The 14604-nt window shown below is 43.9% G+C and overlaps 1 pseudogene; it reads right to left on the bottom strand.

Annotated features, from left to right (window-relative positions):
- Positions 1-6057: 6057 nt before the first annotated feature.
- On the bottom strand, positions 6058-12354 carry LOC149869276 (uncharacterized; annotated as a pseudogene).
- Between the last annotated feature and the right edge of the window lie 2250 nt (positions 12355-14604).

The following is a 14604-nucleotide window of genomic DNA, read 5'->3' as shown; positions in this document are numbered from 1 at the left end:
TTCATATATCTTCTGGGATGTCTAAAATAAAAAGGGATTACTTTGTAACCATTTGGAAAGCCCATGTTTATCTGTTTTATCTATTACATGGCTGTAGTGAGGTAAACCTTTTTGAATTTATAGTTTTAGACACTTAGGGCATATCTACATGAGATACCACATTGCTGTAGTGGCTCACTGCAGTGACATAGTGTCCACAGGTGTCTACATGTGACCAGCAGCTACTTCACCATAGTGGCTCACTCCCCTGTTATAGTGTGCCGCTACAGCAAAGTAGCTGCTAAAAATAACCCTGTGCCATGCATATTGTGCAGTACAGGTATTTACTGTGCTGTGCTTTAGTACTTCCAAAAGAAAGTACTAAAATAGGAGAGCACTGATGGAGATTTTTGGGGCCAATACTGATAGCCGATATTTAAGGAATCAAGCCGATTCCGATACAGCTGCCTCCAGCTGGTAAATCTGCTGTGGTGGAAGGGGATGGGGGAAGGAGGGGGCTTGGGGGTGCAGATCTATGCCCCCCATGGTGAGGGAGGGGGCAGGGGCAGGTGCTGCCAAGGCAGAATCGGGGGGGATCAGACCCACAGCTTGTGGATGGGGAGGTGGCTCTCATCGCTGCTTGCACCTTGGGAGGGCATGGGGGGGACATGTGTCCCCCTGGATCTGTGCGGGGTGGAGTGGGCTGCAGCTGGGGCTGTGCTGGGCTCTTCTCAGCAGGGGCTGGGCTTAGAGCTGGCACTAGTGGCACTGGGAGGATGCTGCATCCACCCCAAATTTAGCTGCTGCTCCACTCCTAGTGCCACCACTGCCAGCTGCAGCCCTGGCTTAATGCTGCGCCTCCACCATGTTCCAGGAAGAGCTGTGCTCCTCATTGCCTGAAAGCAGTTCTGTGGCTACACACAGCACAGACATTTATCAGCCAAATTATCACCCCCATTGGGCTGATATCTGATACAGCCAGTTTTCTTTATATCAGTACTGATCTGATTGGACCAAGTATCAGGGCACCTCTATACTAAAACACAGCTCAGTAACAATGTTGCCATAGGGCAACGTGGAGATGCACCCTTAGATGCCTAAGTCAGACTGGGTCACAGGATCTGGAAATGGAGGAGACTTAATAAGGAAAGAGATAGGGTGGAAAAAAGGAGGAAAGAAATCACTTCTGCCCATGGGAGAAGTGGTAGATCTACTCAAGAATTAAGACTCTGTGGGTGTCTCTACAGCTGTGCTTTAATGTGAAGTAGACTATTTTACTGCACATTAAAGCATCATGTGAAAAACCATGACATTACACTAATGCACAGTAAAATAGTCTACTGCCCATTAAGCATCACTAAAAAACCATGCAAATGTGCTACTGTGCATTAGCACCATCTGATGCACATTAATTTAGTACCTAAGTGCTGAGTCTGCTCCAATGTGAATTACAGTGTGTCAATTAACTGAGTCTGCTAGAACATGACAATTACCATACTCCAACAGCCTCCTGCATCTTGTGTATCAGTGTCCCCACACTTAAAAATGGCAGCCGGGGTGCTTGAACTAAAGCTCATTAAAAGAGCTTTAGTTCAAGTGCCCCCACCACCATTTTAAGTGTGGGGACACTGATACTGGACTCTCGGAGCTGCTCTAATTAAAGCGAAGCCTCCCCCACTCCCAGAGCATGTATAAAAGTGCCCATACATTGGAGGTACTAAATTTAATGTGCATTAGAAAAGGTGCATTAATGTACATGTAGATAAGCCCTGCCTACAGTGACAGGGAACTGATTGAGAAAGTTATAGTGTTCTAGATAATTGGCCTATTAGAGGAAACTCTGCACAGCTTACTGGACCCATGCGAATGGCTCTGTGTTTTGGACAGATTCTCCCCAATCTGTGATTTTTGGACTTCCAAGGGTGAAACTCCTACCTTTTATAGAGGGTGGAGATTTGTAGAAAGTAATCCATATCCCACCCTTCAACAGATCTTTTTAGGGACAAACTCCTCCCTGCCAAGATTCCTGTCAGGAAAGTTTCCATAAGAAAGATTAAACTTCTCCAGTGAGATCTAATAAACTGTGGATTAATATTTTAACAGGGCTGGTGTAAATTTAAAACTACTTTAGATAAACTCAGTTGGAGTGAAGGAAATAAAGACAGAGACAGAAAGATTGCAATATAAATTAGAAAAGGAAAAGAGCTGTGATACCTGTGATAATATGGTTCCAAAATACCTGACTACTAAAGATACAAATGTGAAACAAAACGTTCTTTGTTTGACTGCACGCAGAATTAGTACCCAACATAGCCAGGATCCCTATTACTATTCATAAACACATCTAACTCTCTAGCAGGTTCTAACTGTCATAGAAGCAATACAGATTATATTATGTCACAAGTAATTTTCTTTTTCTCTAACAACTTGGCACAACCTTCTTTCGTTTCTGGCAGTGTTACCCATTCTCCAACAAATATGTGGGGAGTAAAAACAAGGCCACACCTGTAGCCACTCATAGTTTGATCTTTTGCAGCTGCAGCACCCATGTGCCAGGCTCCGGAAAAATTCATTCCTCATGAGTGGCTGAAATCTGTAGTTGATTGGTTCCCAACAGATTATTTTTCTTTGGCCAATCCAATCCTCATGGGACATCATGAAAGGCAACTAGTTCTGCCATATTGTTATCTTAAGTATTTGAATCTCCTAATTCAGATGCCTGTCTGTTCCATGAGGAAAAAAATAACTTTTTTAAAGCCCATTTAAATTAGCTCCTGACTAACCTCCCAGTGAATTTCAGAAAATATAGGAACGAATGACAGTAAGTGACAAACCGACATTATATGATTTTGTTATTTCTCATCTGCTAGTGTGTGAACAGTCCATGCTAGATGTAGTTGTATTATATTTAATGCAGATTTAGATATGGCTTTAATTTCCAAATAATCAGCTATATCTAATTGAAGCTGCATTTACAATTGGTCCAGAGATTATCAGATTATATTCTCCATCGAATCCTAGTTTTATGTGAAACAACATTGATCAAAACTAGAGAAATTTCTTTACCAGCATTGGCTAAACTTGGGACATGCAAGCAAAGTCATATTTGATATTTAGAACAGGTTAATCTTATCTGTAATTGATACCAAGTTTATTGAAGGGTTTCTTTTAGAAATGGTTTTCATAGAATCATAGAATATAAGTAGGGTCGGAAGAGACCTCGCAGCTCTTCAAGTCCGACCCCCTACCAGGGCAGGAGAAAAAAACTGGGCTCAAATGATCCCACCTAGGTAGGCATCAAGCCTCCTCTTAAAGACCTGCAGGGTAGGAGCCAGCACCGCTTCCCTTGGAAGTTGGTTCCAGATCCTAGCCGCCCTAACTGTGAAGTAGTTCTTATGGATGTCTAATCTAAACCTACTCTCCAACAACTTCTGGCAGTTATTCCTTGTTATGCCACAGGGTGCTAGGGGAAACAAGGTCTCTCCCAAACCCTTCTGGTCCCCCCTAGTGAGTTTATAGATGGTCACCAGGTCTCCCTCAGCCTTCTCTTGTGAAGGCTGAACAGGTTCAGGTCCCGCAGTCTCTTGTTGTAGGGTCTGCCCTGTAGTCCCCGGATCATGAGGATGGCCCTCCTCTGGATCCTCTCAATGTTGTCCACATCTCTCCTGAAGTGGGGTGCACAGAACTGGACACAGTACTCCTGCTGTGGTCTGACCAGTGTCACATAGAGGAGGAGCATCACCTCCTTGTCCCTGCTACAGATGCACCTGTGGATGCACGATAAGGTCTGGTTAGCCCTGCCAACCGTGAACTCGCATTGTCGGCCCATGTTCATCTTGGAGTCAATAATCACTCCAAGATCCCTTTCTGCCTCCGTGCTCTCAAGAAGGGTGTTTCCCATCCTATCAGTGTGCTGCTGGTTACTACTGCCCAAGTGCAGCACCCTGCACTTGTCAGTGTTGAAGCGCATCCTGTTCTTGTTAGCCCACCCCTGTAACCTATTCAGGTCTTGCTGCAGTCTTTCCCTCCCTACTAGCATGCTCACCTCACCCCAAATTTTGGTATCATGAGTGAATTTAAACAGGGTGCTTTTCACCCCATCACCCAAATCACTGATAAAGAGATTGAACAGCACGGGCCCAAGGACCAAGCCCTGGGGCACTCCGCTGCCCACTTCTCCCCATGTCAAATATGACCCGTCCACCACCACCCTCTGAGTGTGACCCTTCAGCCAATCTGCAATCCATCTGAATGTGTTGGCATCAATGCCACAGTTGCCCAATTTTTTAATGAGGATGGGGTGGGAGACGGTGTCAAAGGCCTTGCTGAACTCCAGAAAGACTACATCCATGGCAACATCTGCAACCAAGGCTTTCCGGTAGGACTGACATGACCTGCCCCTAATGAAATTGCCCTTGAGCATCATCTTTGAGGCCAGCCTATCACAGATGTGCTCCATGATGATCTTGTCAAAGAGTTTCCCTAGGATTGAGATAAGACTGACGGGCCTATAGTTGCCCGAGTCTTCCCCCCTCCCTTTTTTAAAGATGGGGACCATGGTGGCTACCTCCAATCATCCAGCACCTGGTAGCTAGCTCCCTCAACACCCTGGGGAGAGCATCTGGACCCACTGATTTGAACACGACCAGCCCCTCCAGAAGCTCTCTAACCCGATCCTCCCCAGACTGAGGTCTGGAGGCGTTCCCCTCGAGTCCGTCTTGCATCACGGTGGGGAAGTCCTTGTCCCTGCCCAAGAAAACAGAGGTGAAGAATTGGTTAAAAAGCTCTGCTTTCTCCTCTGGCGCAACCACCAGATTGCCGAGGATCTTGCAGAGGCGCCACATTTCCCTATATATTTGAAAAAGGAGCTTTTGTTATCTTTGATTTTGGACGTAAGTCCTAGCTCTATGTCTGCCTTAGCTTTCCTGATAGCCGCCCTACGGGCCCAAGCAGAGGAGGTATACTCCTCTTTGGAGATAGCACCCCTCTTCCACCGGGTGTACTCTGCCTTTTTGGCAATCAATCATTCCCGGATGCCCTTGGTGAGCCAGGGGGGCTTTCCGGCACTCCTGCCCCCCTTGCTTCTTGTTGGGATGGTCACCCCTTGGGCCCTGAGTATCGTCTCCTTAAGGAACAACCACTCATCTTGGGCACTGAGCTCCCCTGCCCTTGAGAACCCCAGTGCCTCTCCCACTAGTCTCCTCAACTTGTTGAAGTTGGTCCTCTTGAAGTCTAGGGCTACCACCTTGCTGTAGGCCCTTGACACACTGCACTGGATGATGAATTCCAGCAAGCGATGATCGCTATCATCCAGGTGGTCAAGCCCCTTACCAGGTCGTCGCTTGTGGCCACGACCAGGTCGTCGCTTGTGGCCACGACCAGGTCCAACAGGGCATTTTCTCTGGTGGGACTGTGCACCTCCTGAATTAAGTGGAGGTCCTGTATCTCCACCAGGAATCTCCTGGAACAGTCCGACCTGGCTGACTGTTCCTCCCAACAGATGTCCGAGTAATTTAAATCACCCATGACAACTACATCCCTTGCCTTAAGTGCCTCTGCAAGCTGGCCTGAAAATTCCCTGTCCAGCTCCTCCCCTTCATTGGGGGGTCTGTAGTAGACCCCCACCATTAAATCTCTCTCCCCACAGCCCCCTTGTATCTTGACCCAGAGCACTTCAGCTTGCCCCTCCTCTGACCCCATTTTGCTGGCAGAGGATATGTATTGCTTCTTGACAGAGCGCCATACCCCTGCCTTTCCTTCTTTCTGTATCCTGCCTGTAAAGCCTATAGCCCCTAATGCTAACTGCCCAGTCGTGGGATGAATCCCACCAAGTTTCTGTTAACCCTATTATGTCTGAGTCTGAACTGGCTATTCTGAGGGCAAGTTCCTCCTGCTTATTCCCCATACTACAAGCATTGGTATATAGGCATTTAAGGCCCTGCCTAGCTGCATGTGCAACCCCCTGATTTGGAAGACTGTCTGGACCCCTGTTTCTTACCTGGGCACTCCTAGCATTTGTCACCTGTTTTGCTCGGGTGGTGTCTCCTTGTCTTCCTACGGCCCCCTCCCCTGGCGATGCTAGTTTAAAGCTCACCATATGAGATCAGCCAACCTGAAAGAGAAGACATGCTTGCCTTTAGGCGAGAGGTGAAGCCCATCCCACCCCAGCAAGCCCCCCACCCAAATGCATCGGTCATTATCAAAGAACCCAAGGCCTGCCTGGCGGCACCAACTGCGTAAGCACCGGTTGACTTTGCCAATGCAGGCCTCGTGTCACCGTCCCTGCCTACTCACCGGAAGAAGAGAGGAGAATACCACCTGCACCCCCGTCTCCTTAAGCTTGTCCCCCAGAGCCTTGAAATCCTTCATAATGCAGTCAGGGTTGGCCCTGGCCGTGTCATTCATCCCCATGTGGATGACAACCATGGGGTACTGGTCTGCAGGTTGGATGTAGGCCGGGATCCTCTCCGTGATGTCTCTAACCCAAGCCCCAGGCATGAAGCAGACCTGTGCCATGGGGTCAGGCCGACAGATGGGACCTTCCAGTCCTCGTAGGATGGAGTCTCCAATGACAAGGACCCAGCGTTTCTTCTTGCTGGTGTTCGCTCTCTGCCCATTCTTTACCATGTGGGGAGTGGCATCGTCCTCGCTGGAGGCAATTTCACTGCCTTTCTCCATCACAGCTGCCAGGGCATCGAACCTGTTCCCCAGGTGAACCTGGGGAACTTCCACCACTCTAGGCCTAGCAGCTCTGGATTTGGACACGTTCTGCCACTCCTGCATTGGATGGGTCTCCTGTGAAGGCTGTACAGTGGGCAACTGGGCCTGTAGAAAACAGAAATAGGCATCAATTTCATCCTCTGCATCCCTGATCCCCCTCAGCCTGCTTACTTCAGCCTGGAGCTCCCTCACCTGCTCCTCCAGGGCCCCAAGTCATGCACAGGAGGGTCAGGCAAGGGGACCACCAGGCCTCACACCTCCCCAGGACCCCACTGAGCCCCCCCACAGACGGGGGGCAAGGGGTCACTGACTCCGCCATGTGCTCCATCGGCTCAGAAGAGCCGATGGCAGGCGGCCTTGCCCGGGTGGGGCTCCTGGCAGCTGCGCTCGCGTCTGCACCCTGTCTACAGAGCTGTGCCTGCTGCTCTTGCTCACTGGAAGTGCTGCTCCGGGCAGCTACCTCACCTTTCGCAAATGCTGGCGCAAATGCTGGCACGCCCTTACAGAGTGCGCCTGTTTGCGTGCACTGTTCACGCGCACTGCCCACGTGTGGCTCGGAAGCGCAGCTCCCTGTCAGGCGAGCTAAAAGGGCTCCAGAGGGCTTCCCCTCCAGATCCACTTCAGCTGCACTGTACCCTCTGCCCCACTTACCTTAAGGGGAAATCAGCTGTTGCTGCCCCCGCTGCTGTCTCCTCTGCAGCTGCTGCCTTTGCCACTGAGGTTAGGTGGGTACACGTGTGGCACACGTGCATGCTGCTCCATCCGCTCCTGCTTCCCAACTGTTTTAGGATGAAGCATTCAGTTACTCAAATTCCATATATATTCATGCTTTTCTTATGATCTTATGTCAAGGGTTCATTTTTCCCCTCATCTTTTAACTTCTTTTTTTAAGCTCTTGCTGCCCTTGAAAGTTTCAACTCTAGTCCTCTGCCAAAATATTTGTTAAAAAAAGGTAGTAATACAAACAACTATCGCTAAAAAATGTAAGCTATGACCTTTCTGATAACCATCGCTATTCTTTCACTTGGTCTATTAGATCACAAATTCTTTGTATCAAAATCATTGTACTTTAATTTTCTAGAATACTCTTAGCACATGCATGTCAGTCACTAAAATAACAAGGATCCAAACTAGAATTGATGCATATGGATCCAAGATTTTTGGTTCAATTCTTGAAAGTCTTCCTGTTACAAATATGGTTCTAACTCCAAAAACTGGGTGAGAGGCACAGGGGAGTGAAAAGGGGTAGGAGTGGAGAGGGGTAAGTGCCTGCAATTTAGGATTTGGTTTCAGGCCATCTTGAGTCACCTCATCTGTTTCCTTTTTTCCTTGTTATGGGCTACAGACCCATTCTGAAGCACACTTCCACACTGAAAAAGAATATAATCAATCACTTCTTGAATAAGCACTTGACATTTATGAAGTATCTTTCATCCACCCAGATCCAAAAGTGCCTTAAAATTTATGAACTGATTGTGCAGACTCTATAAACACAACTTCACTAATTAAAAAAAAATGAATCACATTCTAAAAATTCCTAAATTTGGTAAATGAGCCAATATGAGTGGGAAGAGTACAAATTCCAGCAGAGAGAATGGAAGTAAAAATTATTCAGTGCTTAATGTTAATAAAATGATACATTTTATTTAAATATAACCAAATTTTGAAAAACTTAGGCCTGTCTTTATTAACAATATCTATACCGAAAAAGTACCTTCAAAGACAGTACTGTGCACAGTTACATTTTACTGCATGATTCTATGAACCTAACAACCACCGTGCTATCTACTCTTAGTTTTCTTTTTGGTCCTGCTGCTCCATGGTAAAGTAGGAAGCATTGCTACTAAAGCTATTGAAAAACCATTCTCAACTTCCACAAAAATGATGAAAAAACCCAAACTATTGTGATTTAAAATGAAATTTTCAATGAAAATCAGAAACATTAAGATGTACTCGTCAAAGAAACCTGAAAGAGTTGTATAGCCAGCTGCCACTGAATTTCAGTGGATCTTGTACAGTACATTTTTCTTTTCGTTTGATATCTCTCCTTTTTTTCCTCATAGGAAAAATATTTTAATTTTGCTGTCAGAAACAGTGTCATTTAAAAAACAGTGAGGCTTCTGTGGTTTAAAGATACATTTCTGATGCACTCATGCAAATACATGACCTTACCTCTATTTTTGCCTTGAATATCTGTGTTTGCTCAAATAAATGATTACATTTTACCTTGGATCAAATTTAGCAAATAGGCTCCAAAAACATCAGAAATTGTGCATGAATATTTGCAGAGCCAATGGTGGTTATTTTCACAGCATTAGTGGCTTATACCAACTTTTTCAGTCTCATTTATACTGGTCGAAAGCCCTAGAAACTCAATTACATTGATGAAAATGAAAGATCAGAATTCAATTTAGACCAGGTTTCTTTAATCAATTTTTATTACTTAAATTCTGTATTAAAAATATGCACAGAGAAGTCTAAATATAGCTAAAATGTCACACTTTACACAAGCTGAGCTTAAAACAAATCAGAGTAGTGAGTTCATTGAAAAACTTATTTTGAATTGTGGTACCTCATCAGATGAACAAATATGCTGAGGTTTATGAAACTATGGTGAAAGCTTATTTGTGATAGAAGATGGGCACCATTCAACCACAATCTATTCTATTCATCTATTGTATTCTTAAACCCTGCACGTAGCAGCTGATAATGATTCTAGATGAAGTTGTATTCACCTTATTTCATACCATTTCTTCCTTCATAAACAACAGGCATAAATTGTGTGCACATTTATACTGCAAAAACTGGAAGAAAAGAAAATATTGCTGAATCTTCAAATTCTCTAATACTTGGAGGAGGTAAAAAGGGGGGAAACGGTTTATCTTGACAGCAGTGGAATAATTTCTTTTGAAAAGAGCAGAACGCTTGAGAAATAATAATAACACAAACCCACAAATAAAGCACTAATTCTTTGTGAACTGATTAGTATTTACCTGAATGGTAGCTTTCAAAACAATAAATAATTCAGACCCGCATGGACTGACAGAGACTGATAGACACTCCAGGAAGAAACTTTTGTTCAGAAAGGAATTTGAACGAGCTGGGGAGGTAGTTTGGGAAGCAGAAAGTTTAAAACTGATTTTGAATAATGCACAATTTACCTTTGGAATTCATTGTTATGTGATATCACTGAGACCAAACAACTTAGTGGGATGCATAAAAGGCTTGGACATTGATATGGATAATGAGAATATCCAGAGTTACAATACCAAGGATTTTTTAAAGAGTTCTGAAAGGGATATAAATTTTATTGCTTTGGGGCATAAACCAGTCTCCAATTAATTGAGGTTAGGAAGAAACTTTCCTTGTGATAGTATTTTACAATTCCTTTCTATGGAGTTTCTTGAACCCATTTCTGAAGCAGCCAGTATAATCACTGCTGGAAATAGGATAAATGGACCTGGGTCTGATCCTGTGTGGCCATTTCTGTGTTCCTGTTTTATAAGGTGACAGTAGAACAAGTTTCAAGGGCATCTTGTGTCTTTTAAGTCACACGAAAAAGAATGGCTGAAGATTCTAGAAATGCAGATTTAGGAGAAGTACTGAAACTGGAAAGAGAAAATAGTGAAAAGGGATTTGCTGAAAAGAAAAAGAGAAGGAAAAGTATATTTTTTCTGTCTTATTTTCTATGAGATATATGGGATTGAGCTAAGCATGGGACATGAAGTTTAAATTAGATAGCTCAGAGCAAGAACCAAAATCTTGTAACTACCATCATTATTTGACTTGACATAGTATGTGTTTAAGTTTACAGTCATGCGATATCCATAAAGAGAAAAGGAGTAGACACTGAGAAATCTGACTATAGAAAGCTGTTTGAGGAGCTACAGTTGGATAGTGTTTTCCCCAGAGACGTGCATATGTCATAGTGAAAATATGGAGTGGCAGTCCCGTAAATGTCAGCAGGGGCAGATGAAGTTATAGATTTATGCTGCCAGAAGAAACCATATTCTATTTAATTCAGACCTTACTTCAAATCTGGACAGTTTAGATGATGGAGTGCAGTAGATTGGAGTGTCCTTTCAATGTCAAAGCTCATTAGAAAATGACGACCTGAAATTCCATTGTATAAAAGCTATTTTTTACCCCAATAGCACTTTAAAAGGCAAATTATTCTTACACTTCCATTAAAGACTTTTATATTACAGGAGTGATCCAAGTTGGAATTCATACAAATGAGAATAATGCCCTTAGTGAGACTTAGATCTGTGGAAAGATCACAGTCATCTGTTGCTGGAGTTATAGGAAAACTCACTTGGCTGTAAAGTAGTGTTAGGCTATTATATTTACTGCATCAGAAACTAGTGATAGCCATGACTGCATGCACTATTTTGTTTTTGTCTAGTATGCATCTGTTTTTTAGGCAAGCTCCTTTCATACGATGAAGGTCTCCAGGAGGCTCAAGGCCCAGAGAGAAAGCCATTTTGTAATGAGCCTCTGTTGTATGCATACAGAACCCATGGATGTCAGCAGAGGCCTTCATCTCTAAATAGAAACCCTAAAAATAGTTTACTCTAAACCCTGTACACAAAAACCCTAAAATAACTTGTCTAAGAGGCCTAGGGGATTGAAGAAACCTTGCTGAAGGCAATAACTACCAACTTTCATTCAAGATAAAAGTAAAAAGAGGAAAGTAAGTATGCTTCTTTATGGAAAAGGCAGTTGAGCCACTTACCAACTCAAGCCATTTTCAAGAGTCTGATAGGAAGATAGCCCAATAGACTAAAGATTTTCTCTTGAGATCTGAACGATGGGTTGGGTATTGCTTGTCGATGCAAGAAGCAGAAATACTGCAGAGGTATAAAGAACCATACGTAGAAAGCCTCAAGGAAGCTTCAGCCCTGTCTTGTCCTTAATATTGGTTCCCCAGCTCTTCTTGGGTCTACCTCATTTTCTCTTTTCTTCCATTGCGTCCTGCATTGTGGTGTTGGAAGGAGTATCTGGTCTTATCACGATGTCCAAACCATTGTAGCTTTATTTACTGCACAATCTTCAACTACAGTTTGTAGGTTCCTGTTTCTTGACTTATTTGCTGCTTGACAGACTCATTGGTCCGGTGCTCATGTACACACCAGTCTCCTAAGGCAGTGCATTTCAGATGGCTCAATTATGCTCCCTAACTTCTTATTAAGTGGCCATGCCTCACCGCCATAAAGTATCATTGATATGATCACAGCATGCAGCAGATGTAACTTCACCTTCAGTGTAATATTACTGCTTGTCTAAGATTTTCTTCAGCTTTGTCAGTTGGCTAGTGGCAATGATTGTTTTGGCCTTGACTTTCTTTCCAGATGTTAAGCCTTCTGTGATGGTAGCTCCCAGATAATTAAAACTTGTTACTTTTTCTAGCTTTTCATTGCTGATCTTCACATCAACATTGCTGTCAGTGATTTTGGAAGTTGTCTTTGCTTTGCTTTTCTCAGAAGTTATTTTCATTCCATAGTTCTTTGCAGTTTTGTCTATCATTTCTGTAAGTTCTTGAAGCTCTTCAGATGTCCCTGCTATCAGATCAATGTCATCAGCGAAGTGCAGGTTGTTGATCTTCTGCCCTTCGACTGATATAATTCCTGTGAAATTCTCTAAGACATCTAACATGGCTTGCTTGAGGAAGAGGTTGAAAAGGTATGGATATTATGCCCAACTCTATAATTAAGTTTTCTTCCCAAAAGAAACAACCTGCAAGGCTCCAAATTTTGGCTAACATTTAGGGCCAGTATACACAATATTGGTAACAATATATATCACTGCTCCCATGAGTTTGTTTTCTTGCCTGGCCCTTCAAGAAGGGTAACGTATGAAACCTGTGGCTATCGTTAATATCTGGGACAGACCATTTTTTCCATGGTTTTGGTTCACCTTGTCTTCCTTTTTGCTGTTTGACTGCCACACCTTTTAAATTAATTATACTTATCTATTTAAGATTAAATGTTAAGGCTTGTAGTTTTGGAGGTGAAAGTTTGACCCTTGATCACTGCTAACCAAAGTGGTAGCAGCAGTCACAGAAATATAAAATCATAAAGAAGTAGGGCAGGAAGGGATCTCCAGAGGTCATCTAGTCCAACCCTGCCTGAGGTAGGATCAACTGTATCCAAATAAACCTATACAATATCTGCTGTCTAGCCTATTAGCAAAAATACATTCAACCACAGTTCATGATGCATAGTGTAGCCTTTTTGGGAAAAAAATAGCCCTGATTCTTCAATGTGGCTAGGTTGCTGTAGATCAGTGATTCTCACTCACGGTTCCACAAGTTCCTGTTGTAGCGTCATTCCTCTTGGCCCCTGTGTGAGGAAGTTAAAGCTCTCCATATGGAGATTTCTCTATATTATTATGTCCAAACCAAACTTTCCGAGGGTCCCCAATATTTCATAGGTTATATAATTTTTAACGTTGTCTACTAATTAATATTTACTATTGGAACCATTAATTTTAATTGAGTGGAATCAAGCCCTTTATTTTAACTGACAAAACATGGTGACATAATATATTAATATGAAAGCATGGCAGAGAATGACTGTGTAATGGGGCCCTTATCCCATTATGAGAAAGGGAAGGGGTCTAGGGGTGCTAGTCCTCCCTTCCTTTGCCAGTTCTTCCCTTCCCTTTGTAGTGTTCCTTAGTCTGGCTTCTTTTTCTTTGTTGTCCCTTCCACTCCACTCCCTTGTCTCCCTCTTTCTTTCACTTATGCTTCCTTTGTTTTTCTGGACTCAAACTCAGAGATAGAGAAGTGTGAAACAAGATAGCCACTGAGTCCAGGTGCAGATAGTGCCTGATGGCCCAGAGGACAGAAGTGGAGGGTCAGGTGACCTGGAACACCCTTTATAAGCCCAAGAATTTGGCCAGAAAGGAAGTCTGGTCATAGGAGCTACAGGGGATGCAGCTCCTGATGGAGGGACTCAGGGGCCAAACCTCATACTGTGAAAGGAAGACTCAGAGCAGCAGCACAGGGACCCTGCACAGGAAGCAAGCTAAATACCTTGAGCCTTTTCTGTTTTTATGTTGCTTGGAGCATGCCACGGCAGGTTCAGGCACACCATGGGTGGAACATTTTTTTGAGCTGAGACAGGTGCCTATAGTTTGTGGTTTTCATTTTCCTGGTGGACTGAGTGTGGTTATAGGGAAGGTAAAGACTACTGAAGACATGCTTGGGGATAACCAGAATTTCAGACTGTGTTAAGAAGACACCCCAGGCTATGTCTTCTATGTTCTGAGCCCTACAGGGACACAGCCTGCCAGGGACTGAGAGACAGGAGCGGAACATGGGAAAACAGAACCCATGGCCCCAGCTGCCTGAGGTCACAGGGGCTTGGACAAAGCTGAGCTAGAAGCCTGAGGCCCTGACCTGTGGGCTCCAAGCTAGAAGGCACAACAAAAGTAAAAGTGGGACAAGGCCAGGAGAGCCACAGTTCAAACAAAGGTCCCCTTTCCCAAAGCTCTCTTCACCCTTTGGATAGCCTCCCCTGTGTAGTTATTACATCAAGGCATGGCAGGTGAGAATACATGGTGAGGAAAACAAAGGGCACCAGCAGGAAGAGGCTCCTAAAGCTGAGTGCATTGTGTTGGCACCCATGGGTGTCCTACAGATGGTAAATTTGTTTTACTTTGCTAGAATCCTGTGCATTGCTGGTGGTGATATCACTTGTTTTCTGTAACATTGTCAGAAACTGTTCATTTACAAACTGTTATGATGGCTTTTCAGCTGCAGTTTAATCTTGTACCCAAATGATGTCTCAATTATATACAAAACACAGCATTGCTTGTATGCTAACAGTATACTGTCTTTGGGAGCTAGTATTGTATGGATCATTTACAATGAGTAAGTAATTTTCTTCAGGTCAGATATGC

This window comes from Crocodylus siamensis, chromosome 3 (assembly GCF_052110815.1).
Source record: "Crocodylus siamensis isolate JL-2025a chromosome 3, ASM5211081v1, whole genome shotgun sequence".
NCBI lineage: Eukaryota > Metazoa > Chordata > Crocodylia > Crocodylidae > Crocodylus > Crocodylus siamensis.
The sequence above is the reverse complement of the archived record's forward strand: the minus strand, read 5'-3'. Positions and strand labels throughout refer to the sequence as shown.